We start from the raw sequence: 14,284 nt of genomic DNA on the forward strand, positions 1-14,284 counted from the left end.
GGCACTGGCAATTTAGAAGGCACTTGCCCCATTCATGAAGAGAACATCAATCACCTTAAGCAAATTATGCCATGCAAGAATCTGGATCCATTGATGTCAGTCTTCAAGTTGTTCTAGAAAAGCCATAAATCCAGGTTTTTAAAATAAGATGTATCAGTGGCCAGTTGTACCCTGAATTTTACTACTTGCTAACAGAAGTTCCCGCTTGCTCAGACAGCTTGCAGAATCATCTTCTACTCCTCTGTTTCCCCCTCCACATAATCCATCAGCATAGCCTCTCATTTCTATTTCCAAAATACATCCAGCACCTGACCACTTGTCATCACCTCCTCCCTGGTCCAGACACCACTACCTTTTCCTGGATTTCTGCTAGCCTCTTAACTGGCACCCACACAGCAGCCAGAGTAAACTTGTTAAAACAAAACCCCACAGGGCACTCCTCATTCAATGGCTCTTCATTAGACACAGGACAAAAAGTTGAAATCCTTACAATTTCTTGTAAGGTCTACATGACCAGCGGGTCCTTGCCACTTGGTCCCTAAACCCCATCTCATCACCTCTCTCCCTTCTATCCTATCATTCTGCTCATTGCTTACTTAGGCCCACTCACAATTGTCTCCTTGCTGACATCCCAAGAATGTTCCCAGCTCAAGGGCTTGGGGCTGGCTGTTTCTCCTGTATATTCTTCCCCCAACTATCTAACAGACTTTCTGTCTCACCTTCTGTTCTTTGCTCAAACACTACATTCTCAGTGAGTACCTTCCCCGGTTCCCCAGTTCTCTTTATCTCTTCTCCCTGATTGCTTTTCTCTCCAAAACTCACTACCACCTGACACACATTATATTTTCCTCATTTATGTCTTTATACTATGTCTTCCAAAATTAGAAAGCAAGTCTTCATGAGGAAAAGATTTTGGTCTATGTTGTTCATTGTTGCATTTCTAGCCCATGGGAGCTTTAAAAAAATGTGGAAGGAAGGTAGTAAGAGAGAAGAATGAGCATATATTCAACAAGTCACTGAATGAGGACCCATAAAATCGTCCCAGGGATAAAGTTCTGGTCATGGACAAAGCACAGTGTAAGACGGAGCTCAGAGGGGAAGGACCAGGCAGAAGGAAAATGGCATTTTTCTTGGTGTGAATCTGCCTTGTTCTCATCCCTCCAATGTGAGTATCTCCCATCAAAGTTCTGTGAGCATCCAGCTAGCACCAAAAGGTGCTACCTGCTACCTGCTGGGTTATTAGGAAAGTGCTCTGGAAAGGGGGCCAGAAGACCCTGGGCCAGTCATGGCCACACGGGATCTGAGATTTTCCTATTGTGGAACAGGAAGGATGGTCTCTCTCAAGTTTCTTAGAACTCCGCTACCATAGACATTAGAAGTCTAAAATTCTTCAGGAACTTGATTTTATATGTATAAGTAAGATAGTTCTATTTGAAAGGAGGACTCCAGGGAGATGAAGCAAATTCACTGCATTCAAGACACACTTTGGTAGTATTCTCTTGCTGTTAGCATCCAACAGGAAAAAGATCACTGTGTCAGACCAACAGGACAGATTCATGGATCCTTTGCCAAAGGTGGGATACATTTTCTACATTTCCATGTGATTTCTTAGTTAATCAGGGATCACTGACAACAAATCCTCCAGGGAGACACTGAAGCATAGAAAGATCCAGAAAGTGTTCAGTCGGATGGAGTATGCACACAGCTAATTCAACCTCCTGCATCTGGGCCTAACTCAAGTGAACTCTTGGATTTGTGAGGTATGGCCTTCCAAGATGTGGTGCTGTTTCAGAAAAAAAGATAGAGAGAGAGATTGCCACAACTCAAAAATTTAAAAAATAATAATAAAGAATAAATAAATAAATAAATAAATTGCCACAATTCTTTGTTTTTCTTCACCAACTGTGGTCTAAATATAAGGGGCCTTTGGAAGACAGCAGGAATGACAGATAAGTACCAGGTGGAGACAATTAACTCAATGTCCTATCAGCCCTGGTGGCTCCAGGGCCAGGCACTCCATCTCCATCCACCAAACCATTATGATGGATAAGGGAAACCTATCCTCAAAAGACAGACACTTGAGATTCTTTGAGATTCTAGGTCATGCCCTTGTGTCACCTTTTAAGAAGAACCAGCTTGAGGCCAAAGGGTCTTCTTTGAAATTAAGTTCCCTACCCAAATGGGACTCTCTCGGATCCCTCTGGGCTGTGACCAGAGTTTTCATTTAATAGGGAACAGAATTAGATGACCATGGTGTGAGGTTTGAGTGCTGTCATTGTTCCAACTTATAGGGATTGACATCATGCCCAGAGAAGACAGCTCATTGCCTTTGGACATCCTTACAGTTAACATGATTCACCCACGTTGTTGGCCTCCACAACTTAGCTTTCTGATGTTCCTTCAGAGAGGCATAGCATGTGGACCCCCTCCAAAAACCTGACTGAGAAGCCACAACTTCTGTGTCCCAAGATGAAACTCCCCCAGGATCCCAGAAGATTCACAGAAGAGCAGTAGAACTCTGCACTTATTAGCTGTGGACCACTTAAGATAAGAAGGCATTCTAAGTTCAGCGGAGATGCATAATAGAATAGTCAAGTAAGAGGGACTACAGCGCAGAAAAAGAAACAAAATTTTACCTAATTTAATCAACAAACTAAAGAAAAAAAATCACTGCAGAATACAAAATAGTAAACAAAATGGAAGAAATTAATTGCTCTGTATCAGTATTTGAAATCAATGTAAGTGAGCTGAATTTCCTTATCTCAATGTAAAGACATGGGATGAGATAAAAATTGAGTAGTAAACTGCCTAGGAGAATTACATGAAAAACAAAACGACCAAAAAAAAAAAAACCCACAAATAAATAAATAAAATGACGAAAAGCTATTTCCACAATGATGGAGTAGATACATTTATACCTATTCTTCCTGCTGAGTATAGCCTGAAAACCCAGACATCATTAAACAAACATAGACTGAAAAGTAAAGAGAAAAAGGAAGACTGTCTAGGAACCCTAGAACTCAAAGAAAGATATGGTGGTGAGCTCTTTGGGTTTTCTTTTGGCCTCATATATCCCAGCCTGGGTGCTAGAGAAGGTAGCAACCTGGAAATGTCAGTAAGTACAGACAAGAATAGCCTGTTTTCTGTAGCCGGAGGACCAGAATTGGGGCAGCCTAATAAGACAGAAAAGTGGACAATAGCCATTCTACTCCAGCCAAAACCACAGAAACCCTCCTCATCCCCACCAGCAATGGTTGAGCAGAGAGCCTACACTTCCACTCTTCCTGGGGTAGAAGAAGATTCGCCCCAGGCCTCTCCAAGATGGTGGCAAAGTAGAACAGCCTGGAATTTCATCTTTACTGAGCAGTATGAGTCCCTCCCCACTCCCAATGTCAGTGGACACCCCTCAGGAACCTGAACTTCAACACCTACCCAGCAGTATTGAGGCACCCTTCCCACTCATGGCTGGGATGGTATCAGAGGAGGCTCGCAAAAACACAAGTTTAACAAGTATCTAGAGTCTCATAACATAGTAGCTAAAGTGCTCAGGATTCAAATATATCTATATCTAAGAAGACCTCAACTTGAGCAAAAAAAGACAATAAACATTGACATCAAAATGACACAGAAGTTGGCATAGTCTGACAAGAATTTCAGAAAAGCCATCATAGAAATCCTTCAAATAGGAATCATGAAGAACTTTGAAACAAATGAAAAAAAAAAAAAAAACCCAAAGATATAAAAAACAAAATGGAAATTTTACAACTGGAAAATACAAAAACAGAAATAAAAATGTAGTAGATGGTCACAAACAGCAAAATGTAAAAGATAGAGGAGAAAAATCAGTGAACATGAAAATAAAACAGAAATGATCCATTGTGAACAACAGAAAGAAAATACATTAATAGTGTGGAAATGGATTCAGGGACATGTGGAATTATAACTAAAGAACTAATATTTTTGTCATTAGGGTCCCAGAAAGAGGAGAAAAGGGGTGAGGCTGAAAAATTATTCCCCCCAGAATGGCAGGAAATTTCCTACATTTGGAGAAAAGCATATAAAGTTACATATTCAAGAAGCTGAGCAAACCTCAAACAGAATCAAACCAAAGAAATCCACAACAATATATATCATAGTAAAATTTCTGAAAACCAAAAACAAGGGAAAAGAGCAGCCAAAGAGAAAGGATCAGTTAGTGGTAGAAGAAAAAGCAATGCAAATGAGTAGTGGGTTTCTTATCAGAAACCATCAAGGCCAGAAGGAAGTGGCACATTTTCCAAGGACTGAAAGGAAAGAACTGTGAATTCTGAACTGTGAAATGTGAAAATATCCTTCAGGAGGAAGGGGAAATCAAGACATTCTCAGATAAAGGAAAACCATGAATATATGTCACCAGCAGACCTTTCATAAAAGAATGACAATAAATTTCACTAAACACAAAGGAAATGATAAAAGAAGGAATATGGGAACATCAGGAAGAAAAAACAGAAAAAGCAAACATATTAATAACCAAAATATACTTTCCTTCTCCTTTTTAATTTATTAAATTATGATTGACAAAGCAAAATTTGTAATGATGTCTATCTAATGCAGCTCTCGGTGTATGTAAAGGCCATAAAGAGAAGAAAAGTTTCTAAACGTCACTCAAACTACTAAAATTTCAACACCTAGACTGAAAAGGTATGTGTGTATAACACTCAGGCGATTTGTAAATACAAAGAAAAACAAAAAGTAGAGCTTTCAGAAAAGAAAAAATAAAATGGCAGACCTAAGCCCTCATATATTTACAATGATTATAAATGCAAATGGTCTAAACACACTACCAATCAATCAATCCTAGAATAAGTGAGTTCAGCAAGGTTAAAAGAAAAAAAAATTAACACACGAAAATCAACTCTATTTCTATATGTTGGCAATGAACATGTAGAAACCAAAATCCCAAACACAATACACTTTACAATAGCCCCTCCTTAAAATGAGACCCTTTGATATGAATCTAACAAATCATGTGCAGGACTTGTATTCTGAAAACTGTCAGGCACAAATGAAATAAATAAAAACTGATCTAAATAAACGGAGAGACACATTGTGTTCATGGATTGAGAGACTCATAGTAAAGATGTCAATTCTCTCCAAATTGCAAAGCAAGGTTAATGAAATTCCTATCAAAACTCCAGCAAGAATTTTTTGTAGCTACAGACAAACATATTTGAAAATGTACAGGAAACAGAAAGGAGCTAAAACAACTAAAACAATTTTTAAAACAAAGAAGAGAGAGGGAGAATTTACATATGATAGAGTTTTACTTGTCAAGACTGTGTTGTATTTTCACAAGATCAGTGGAACAGGATAAAAAGCCAAAAGACAGGCTCGCAGGTAACAGATTTTTGACAAAAATTGAAAAACAGTTCAGTAGAGGGAGGAAAGTCTACAACAAATGCTTCTGGAGTAATTGGACAGCCAGAGGCAAAAATATGAACCTCAACATAACCTCACTCCTTACACAAATTTAGCTCAAAATGCATCATAAATGTAAATGGAAATCTAAAACCATAAAATGTTTAGAAGGTAACCTAGGAAAAAGATCACTGTCTAGATCTTAGTGAAGACTTCTCAGACCTGACATCGAAAGCATGATCCAAAAAACAAAAACAAACAAACAAACAATAAACTCGACTTCATCAAAATCAAATATTTTTGCTCTGTGAAAAAAAGACCCTATAAAGAGGATGAAAAGACAAGCAACAGACTGGAGAAAGTATTTTCAAATCACATATCTGGCAAAGGTTTCATATCCAGAATTTATAAAGAACTCTGAAAACTCAACATTAATAATAATTTTTAGAGTTCCAGATAACATATTTAAAAAACTAAACATACTCTTAACATATAACACAGTCATTTTATTACTCCCAGGCATTTATCCCAATGAAATGAAAACTGATGTCCACACAAAGACTATACATGACCGTTCACAGCAGCTTTATTTGGAATAGTTAAAAACTGGAAACAACCCAAATGTCTTTCAGCCAGTCAGGGTCAAACACACTATAGAACACCCATTCCATGGAACACTACCCAGAGGAAAAAAAAAATGAACTAAATGATACATAGACAATGCAGCAAATGCAGATGGATCTCAAGAGCACTGTGAAACAAAATGAACCCCCCAAATGCAAATGCTGTATGATTCCATTTACGTAGTATTATTGAAATAACAAAATTATAGAAATGGAAAATAGTGGCTGCCAGAGGTTAGAAATGGTACAGCAGTGGGGAGTAGATGACAAGAGAAGTTTAGTGTGAAGATGATATTGTCGTGATGAACTAGGTCTGTCTCTTGAATGATGTGGTGGTTCCATGAATCTACAATGTGGCAAAATGGCATAGAACCACACACATGTGTTGTACCAAGGTCTATATCCTGATCTTGATTATGTAAGATGTGACCATTAGGGGATACTGGATGAAGGGTTCAGAGAACCTAAATGTATTATCTTTGCAACTTCCAGTGAATTTATAATTAATTTCAAAATAAAAAGTCAAAAAATACACAAAATAAAAAACACAATAGAGATGGGATGAAAATGAAGGATGGGTAATGATAAGTGAATTTTAACACAAAAGAAGTAAGGTTGGTCTATATTGAAACTAGATAAAGTGAAATTCAAGGGCAAAAACTTTAAGTTGAGACAATTAATGATAAATCACCAATAATAAAAGACATGTTCCATAGGCACCTGGGTGACTCAGTTGTTGGGCATCTGCCTTCAGCTCAGGTCATGATCGCAGGATCCTGGGATCGAGGCCCACATCGGGCTCTCTGCTCAGCAGGAAGCCTGCTTTCCCTCTCCCCCTCCCCCTGCTTGTGTACCCTCTCTCACTGTATCTCTCTCTGTCAAATAAATAAATAAAGTCTTAAAAAAAAAAAGATATGCTCCATAATGTCTAACCATCATTAATCTTTTCATACCAAACAACCCAGGAGTAAAATAAATAAATAAATAAAATAAAACTTCATGGAAATACTTTTAAAGCCTTTAAAAAGCAGCTCAATCAGAGCATAAGATTTTTAATTTATTTCTTTTAGTCCAGATACAGAAGATTTTAATAACATAATCAGAGAGCTTGATTTTGTGAACATATAGAAAGGTGTTTGCTACAGCCCTAAGGGAATTATTTTTTCTTATCCCATATTTTCATATTTATAAAAGCAAAACATATAATAAAATATAAATACTCAATGAATTTCCAGAAGCAGAGGGTATACAAGTGTTTTAAAAATCATTATTCAGTAAAACCAAATACTACCAAAAGATGATAAAAATATCCATTTGAAAACTTAAAGAGGAATTATATATAGGCTAGATTACCTATAATGCAATGAAAAGGAAACTTTCATATCAGTAACTGTGTTCTACACCTAAAATCATTTTCAAAGACACTGCTTGGTTTTGGATATTTTTATAGTGTTAAAATGCAAACTAACAATAACTGAACCAACCAGAGAATTAAAATTCTGTATTGATGTAAACAAAATCTGGAAGGGAACCCACAAAACTCTCCCAACTGTCTCTGTGGAGGCAGCTGAGGTTGAAACCAATAGTTGACAACAACTTTAGCTAATCTATAATGTTTGAAGTTCAACCCTGGCTGCACCCATTATTTATGTGACAAATCCATAGTTTTATAAAATTAAGAAAAAAGTAATTCATAAACACATCACATGCATAATTTGGGAATTTAAAAAAATAAGACTAAACAAAAACTTATGAATAATAAGTACAGGTGAAATCAGTCACGGTCGTGTTGAATGCCGTAGCTATGGAGCCTAGTGTGTGTCCTTCGTCTCCGTCCATGCTCACAGTTTTCCTTGACTCCAGTAACTTGATGATCCACGTAAACAAACAAGGGAGCTGTGTGCAGTGCTAAAGGAAGAGTGGTTGCATTTGGAAAGCTCTACCTGGCTTCAAAGCCCAGCTCTGACACTTAGCAGTTTTGTGGCCGTACAAGTCACTTAAGCTCTCTTAGCTTTGATTTGTTTTGTTTGCTTCCATTAGGATAAGAACCCTTTGCAGAGTGGCTCTGAGGTTGAACTGTAACCATTTATATAAAATCATAGGGTATATATTTGCACATACACATATACGTGAACACATCTGTACATACATGTATGGAGAACTAGATGGATGGATGATAGACAGACCTACATCTGTCTCTCTTTCTTCTCTAGAGCTATATATACATATGCTTAAAAATATGCACCAAATGTGGGTTCTAGAATATTAATCATGATTATCTTAGGTAGGGTGAATTCTGGTGGTGTTTACTTTCTTTATAGAAGAAAACAGAACCAGAGTTGTCTGGTTATCCCCGTGTCCTCTGGACAAGACTTCCTGATGCCCCTCAGGCTCCCAGGAAGCTGTCATTTGTCCTAAAGGTACTAAAGAGTAGGAGACGCTCTAGGGACAGACGAGTATACTTTATATTGAGGCCGCTTGAGTGACACTCAGAACTGTCCCTGAGAAATGAGGCATTTTATTTTCCCACATGGGAGGCCATGTCAGAGACATTCATACTGTAATTTCTAAATACCTCGAAGGCAATCTGGGACTGTAGCCAAGTCAGTCCCAGCTGGCTGGAGGCCAGCTTCCCCAGGGTATTCTTAGAACTTCTGAGTCCTCAGGCCCTGGTATCCCTTATGGCCCAGAACCAGAAAGGCTGGACTGCCTTCCCAGTCCCTATAACAGTACAGTCCAGAGGTTATGCTCAGGGCAAGAGAAAGAGATCAGGCACCTGGCAAATAAGATCAGGTCCCTTTTGAACTGAAAAGAAAATCCTGTCTTTCTGCAGGTCCCTAAGATGTGGAAAAACCCCAGCAGCCTCTACTGACACAATCAATACAGGACTTAAAAGTCAGTTGTCAATCAAAAGCTTTCATATCAAATCGTGTTCAAAGGAGGACAAATATCTCACAAAGAATATACGGCTTGTTTGAGGAGACTATAGTTAATCTAGCAAGCAGATGGGCTGTGGAGCAGAAATGGAACCTCTCTGGAAGGGAAATGGGGGAACAGATCGCATGGCAGGAGACTGGGGCTTGGTTTTCTGGAACACGGACCACCAGGCAATTAGAATCAGCCAGCCCCTCAGTAACCAGGAACTGGACTGTCACATGGAATGAGGAATAAGATAACACCTGCAAGAAAATGTCCATTTAAAAGCCTAAACTCTGTATTAGAGTGAGGGTGATCATTCCTCAGAGAGAGAGAGAGAGAGAGAGAGAGTGTGTGTATGCACATGTGCATATACCCACTATATACACAAAATTTTTGACTCATTTTTTTCCACTTACAAGTAGATTTTAACCATCCTTCCCATTGCAAAGATACAGACATAGCTCATCCTGCCTCAACCTCTAGGAAAATTACTAGTTTACTGCATGGCTGAGTCATTGGTTGGTATTTCCTGGTTTATGGTATAGACTAGAGTCAGCAGAGGTTCCCGTGCCCTGATCACTCAGGTTCAGAGCCTGCAAGCACACCTTCCTTCTCCTCTGCCCCTGAGCCTGGGCAAAGGAAGCTCAGCAGGTCATTAGCGGGGTCCCAAGGTCTTCCATTCCAACTCGGCTTTCTGCATGGCCCCCAACACTCCCAGCTCTGCCACTCTAAACTGGGCGGACCTTCCCTCCCAGTGTGGAATCCTGGAAATTGGAAATTACTTTTTCCAATGCCATTGGCTTCCTATCACCCAAAACTTCCTTTGTATCTCAGGATGATTTATGGCACCATTTCCAATACTTCAATCCCTTTGCAGACTTTTCTCAATTTCTTCACTGCAAAGGTCAACATATGGGCCTAGCTCACCCTTGTGAAACTAGAAAACATGCATTCTAAAGCAAGATGGGGTGGGACGCCTGGGTGGCTCAGTTGGTTAAGCAGCTGCCTTCTGCTCAGGTCATGATACCAGCATCCTGGGATCGAGTCCCACATCAGGCTCCTTGCTCAGCGGGGAGCCTGCTTCTCCCTCTGCCTCTGCCTGCCATTCTGTCTGCCTGTGCTTGCTCTCTTTCCCTCTCTCTCTCTGATAAATAAATAAAATCTTAAAAAAAAAAAAAAAAAAAAAAGCAAGATGGGAAGACCAAGGGCTTAGTCAAAGATTCATGCCCTCAGGTTGCCCTGGGGGGGGCTCACTGGGTTAAGCGACTGACTGAAGTCATAATATCAGGGCTCAGCGTGGCGTCTGATAGAGATTCATTCTCTCTGTCTCTCTCTCTCTCTCTCTCTCAAAATAAATACATAAAATATATAAAAAAGAAAAAAACTCATCCCCATGCCAGACTCTGATGTAACTGGAGAATCTTAAGGACAGGGGTAGCAGAAAGAGCAGAGGGTAGAGGTGGGAACATTCATTCAATAATATTTGCAGAGCACCTTCTGGGTACCACGGTTCTGCCCAGTGACAGGGGATGAGTTGAGAGGAACAGCCAGGTGCCAGGAGGTGCCAGACTTTGCATGGCCCATTTCTTCTGTCAGTGTCCTTGACAGTCAGTGTCCTTGACCTGAGCTCGTTGTGCCATGGACAGCGGGAGCCACCCTGGTCTGCCCTTATGGAGCAGGAAGAATAGCCACAGAGGTGAAGCACCTGGCCAGAAAAAAAAAGCTCTGACAAGCACAAAATTCCAGTAAAACCCAATTTTTAAATAAAGTTATCAGATCAGAAATCCAAACAGTGAGCACTTAAGAGCAGGGAGGTGCATAAAATAAGAAAATGCTGTACTCGGCACTTTTTCGGATGGGTGAGAGTTATGGCCGTGGTGCTTTTAGTGCCTGGGAAGGGTTATAAATAGCCAAGGAAAAGGGATTTTCCCATATGCTCTTTCAAATACGCACAAACACACACACACACACACATTCACATTTTAACGCCGTACTGTATTTTTCAGACGGTTTCAAATTTAAAACAAATGAGTGACTCAGATGGAGATATTGAATGTGCCAAGTTTTAACCCGCAATGAGTTACACCAAAGGAGCTAAAAGCATGAATGTGTGAATCAGCCTCAGGACACAAACCAGGACTCTGACCCTTGGAGGAAAGAGGGTTCCCATGGAGAAGCCTTGTCTCACTAATTGCACAGAGCACCTGGCCACAGGATTATGAATCCTGACCTTTCCGGGTATGCCCAGATGGCTCCTTCCATGGGCAATGCGGGATGCCCAGTGGTGGAGAGGAGGGGCTCTGGAAATTCAGCAGATCATTCTTTTGTTTTGCTCTAAACCACAGAGAAGGAAAATTAGATCTTTCTCTCCAGATTCAGGGCCCCCCATTTTCTTTCCATTAAAAAAAAAAAATCAAACTGAGAGATATTTCAGGATTCCATAGTCATGATGTCTTGACTACCTACAAATGATTAATCCTTGTCCTGGCAGTGATCAAAGGAAATCTGTTTCTAAACAATGCTGCCACATGAACAGAATCAATAAGAAAGAGCTGGAAAAGGTGTTCTCCTACCTGGGGGGTGCAACACACACTCAGAGGACATTTATAGCAAGATGAACAATAGAAATATGCATTTCTCCATCCATTTGTTTATTTATTCTTCATTCAATAGCAATTTACTGAGTGTGCTGGGCACTAAGGGCTAGGGTAGGGACAAAAATGAATGCATTTCACAAATACATAGGGAACACCTATGATGTGCCAGGCTCTGTATCAGGGTCTGGAGATCAGTGATGAGTAAGAACAGCAAGCTCCCTTCCCTTACGGAGCCTGCATTTTGCTGGGGAAAGACAGAGAGTGAACAGACACATAACTAAGCAAGATAATGACCAGGAAGGAAATAATGACCATGAAGGGGAAGGAGGTAGACATTATCTAGGGAAGGCCAATCTGAATGGATTGTAATTCCACTAAAACTTGAAGGTTCACAAGGCAGAAGTTGCATAAAGAGCCAGGATGAGCATTTCAGCCTAGGGAAAGGCAGAAAGGGGGAAAGGCCATGGTGTGTTCAGAGCACTGAAGGGACCACATACTGATATCTTCCATGTTAGCCAGATACTAGACTCAGCAGCCGTGGAATGATTTATGATATGAAGGGACATCGAAAAATGAATATAACTTTTCCAGGAGAAGATGGAAGCATCTATGTCCTTCTTGACAGATGAGGGTATAGCTCCGGTGGTGGTGATGTTCCAAAGCCCCAGGGTAAGTTCCTCTGGGGCTGATAAGGTTAGGATACTGAGGAAGGAAAAGTAAGGCTATGTTGCAATAATTAGAATGGATTCTACAAGCAAGGCACTGCCTACTACAGACAACAACTGTTATATTACCTTGCCTCAGAGGAAGAAAATGCTAGAATTGACTCAATTACCAAAACATAACCCCGTTTATGGTGAAATTTAGAATTCTAGTTCTACTGAGTTTTATGCTATTTATGGTTCTATGCCTGCCAAAGGAATGATTTTCAACTTGAAATGTGATCCTGTGTTTGACCGCGGAGCTGGTGCTCTAATGTCTAACTTATTTAGTCCTCATGGCCATATATTAAAGGATAGCTGGGTTGAAAAACCTGGCGAACAAATGCAATCATGGAATGTTAAAAAATACAAACCTATTTCTAAGCCAGCAGCCTCTGATCCTACACATTTTGCTTGGTGCCCAGATGGGAAGCACATTTTAACGGCTACGCACGCTCCCAGGTCGGGTGCTAATAATGGGTACAAGCTTTGGCACTAGGCCAGCCCTATGCTGGCAGCCATTTTTTTGGCTAGGCTATTGCCAGCAAAAACAATAGCTTACTAAGCCGTTAAAAGTGAAGTACCCGACAAAGAATCTAAATTTGTAGCGATTGATGGACTCTCGGCTTTAAAAAATAAACCAATCACCATTTTCAAGCTCTTGGAGGAGACACCACTGTTGAATTAGAGATCACAACCAGGAAATGATAAGCCATTGTCAAAAGCAGCTCTTAAAAATCAAAGGCAATATGAAGCTAAGAAAACTCCAAAGCAGGAAGCAAGAAATGACAAGAACCAAGATTTGGCACCTTCCCTGACCCACAGAGCACACCCCGAAATAATGCGTGTCTCCATTCACATCTGGAGACCTGAGAAGGATGAAAAATTCAAGAACCAAAGACCTGAAAGCAACTGAACCTTGAAAGAACAATCAGCAAGAGAAGCACAGCTAGAAAAACTCTAAGTTGGAGAAATTTAAAGAGATGTCATTCTTCTCCAGGAACAGGAAGATTCGAAATTGGTTACTGTAAAGACTGACAGAAAGCAGATTGTTAGCCTAAAGCAGTGGAAATGTGTCTTGTGTCTTAAACCAAGTGCCTGAATTTCATCTGCCCATCCCTTTCCCATGTTGTCTACTACTCATTGGTAACTCAACCATATTCTAAGCTTTGGAATATATGTGAAATTAGTTAATAATGTCCATGAAATAGAGAAAAGAAATGTAAATTTCATAGTTAAGCTCAACAGACTGAAAATCAAACATTGTTATTCAGTGTCATTTACCATACAAATGAGTAAAGGCATTTTAAAGTTAAAAAAAATGTAACGCATTAGACTAGATAAAAGAAGTCAGTGCAAAACAAGCAAGATATACAAAAGTTCATTTCTGGGAGTGCCTGGGTGCCTCAGTTGGTAAAGTGTCTAATCCTTGATTTCAGCTCTGGGTTCTTTTTTTTTTTTTTTTTTTTTTTTTTTTTTTTAGATTTTTATTTATTTGTCAGAGAGAGAGAGAGAGAGGAGCGAGAGTGAGCACAGGCAGACAGAGTGGCAGGCAGAGTCAGAGGGAGAAGCAGGCTCCCTGCGGAGCAAGGAGCCCTATGTGGGACTCGATCCCAGGATGCTGGGATCATGACCTGAGCCAAAGGCAGCTGCTTAACCAACTGAGGCACCCAGGCGTCCTTCAGCTCTGGGTTCTTAGCAAAAGAAATCTCCAGTCTCCTGTGTGGGTGACAGAGGTGGCTCCAAGTGAAAAAATGAAAAAGTGAGTGCTCTCTTCCAAAAAGCTGGGGAAAACACTGTTGCTGCTGTAGGTTCTAACATATTAAACTTTTCTTTTCTTCCATGATGTGAACTATTCTGAGATCATATAGGGAGAATGGATTTAAAATTTTATTGTCATTAATTACGTGAAAAATCAAGACTAGTGTTATATTAATATTTAATACTCCTGTATTTCTTTGGCTAAGCCTTACTCTCCATATCCCAAGTCTTCCTCAATCTAATTATCCATATTTTTATTTACTTTACTGAAATAGATTTTCCAGAA

General features: G+C 39.9%; 1 pseudogene; it reads left to right on the top strand.

Annotated features, from left to right (window-relative positions):
- Positions 1 to 12,133: 12,133 nt before the first annotated feature.
- Positions 12,134 to 13,153, top strand: LOC131830097 (eukaryotic translation initiation factor 2A-like; annotated as a pseudogene).
- The last annotated feature ends 1,131 nt before the right edge of the window (positions 13,154 to 14,284 follow it).

This window comes from Mustela lutreola, chromosome 4 (assembly GCF_030435805.1).
Source record: "Mustela lutreola isolate mMusLut2 chromosome 4, mMusLut2.pri, whole genome shotgun sequence".
In the NCBI taxonomy this organism is placed as follows: Eukaryota; Metazoa; Chordata; class Mammalia; order Carnivora; family Mustelidae; genus Mustela; species Mustela lutreola.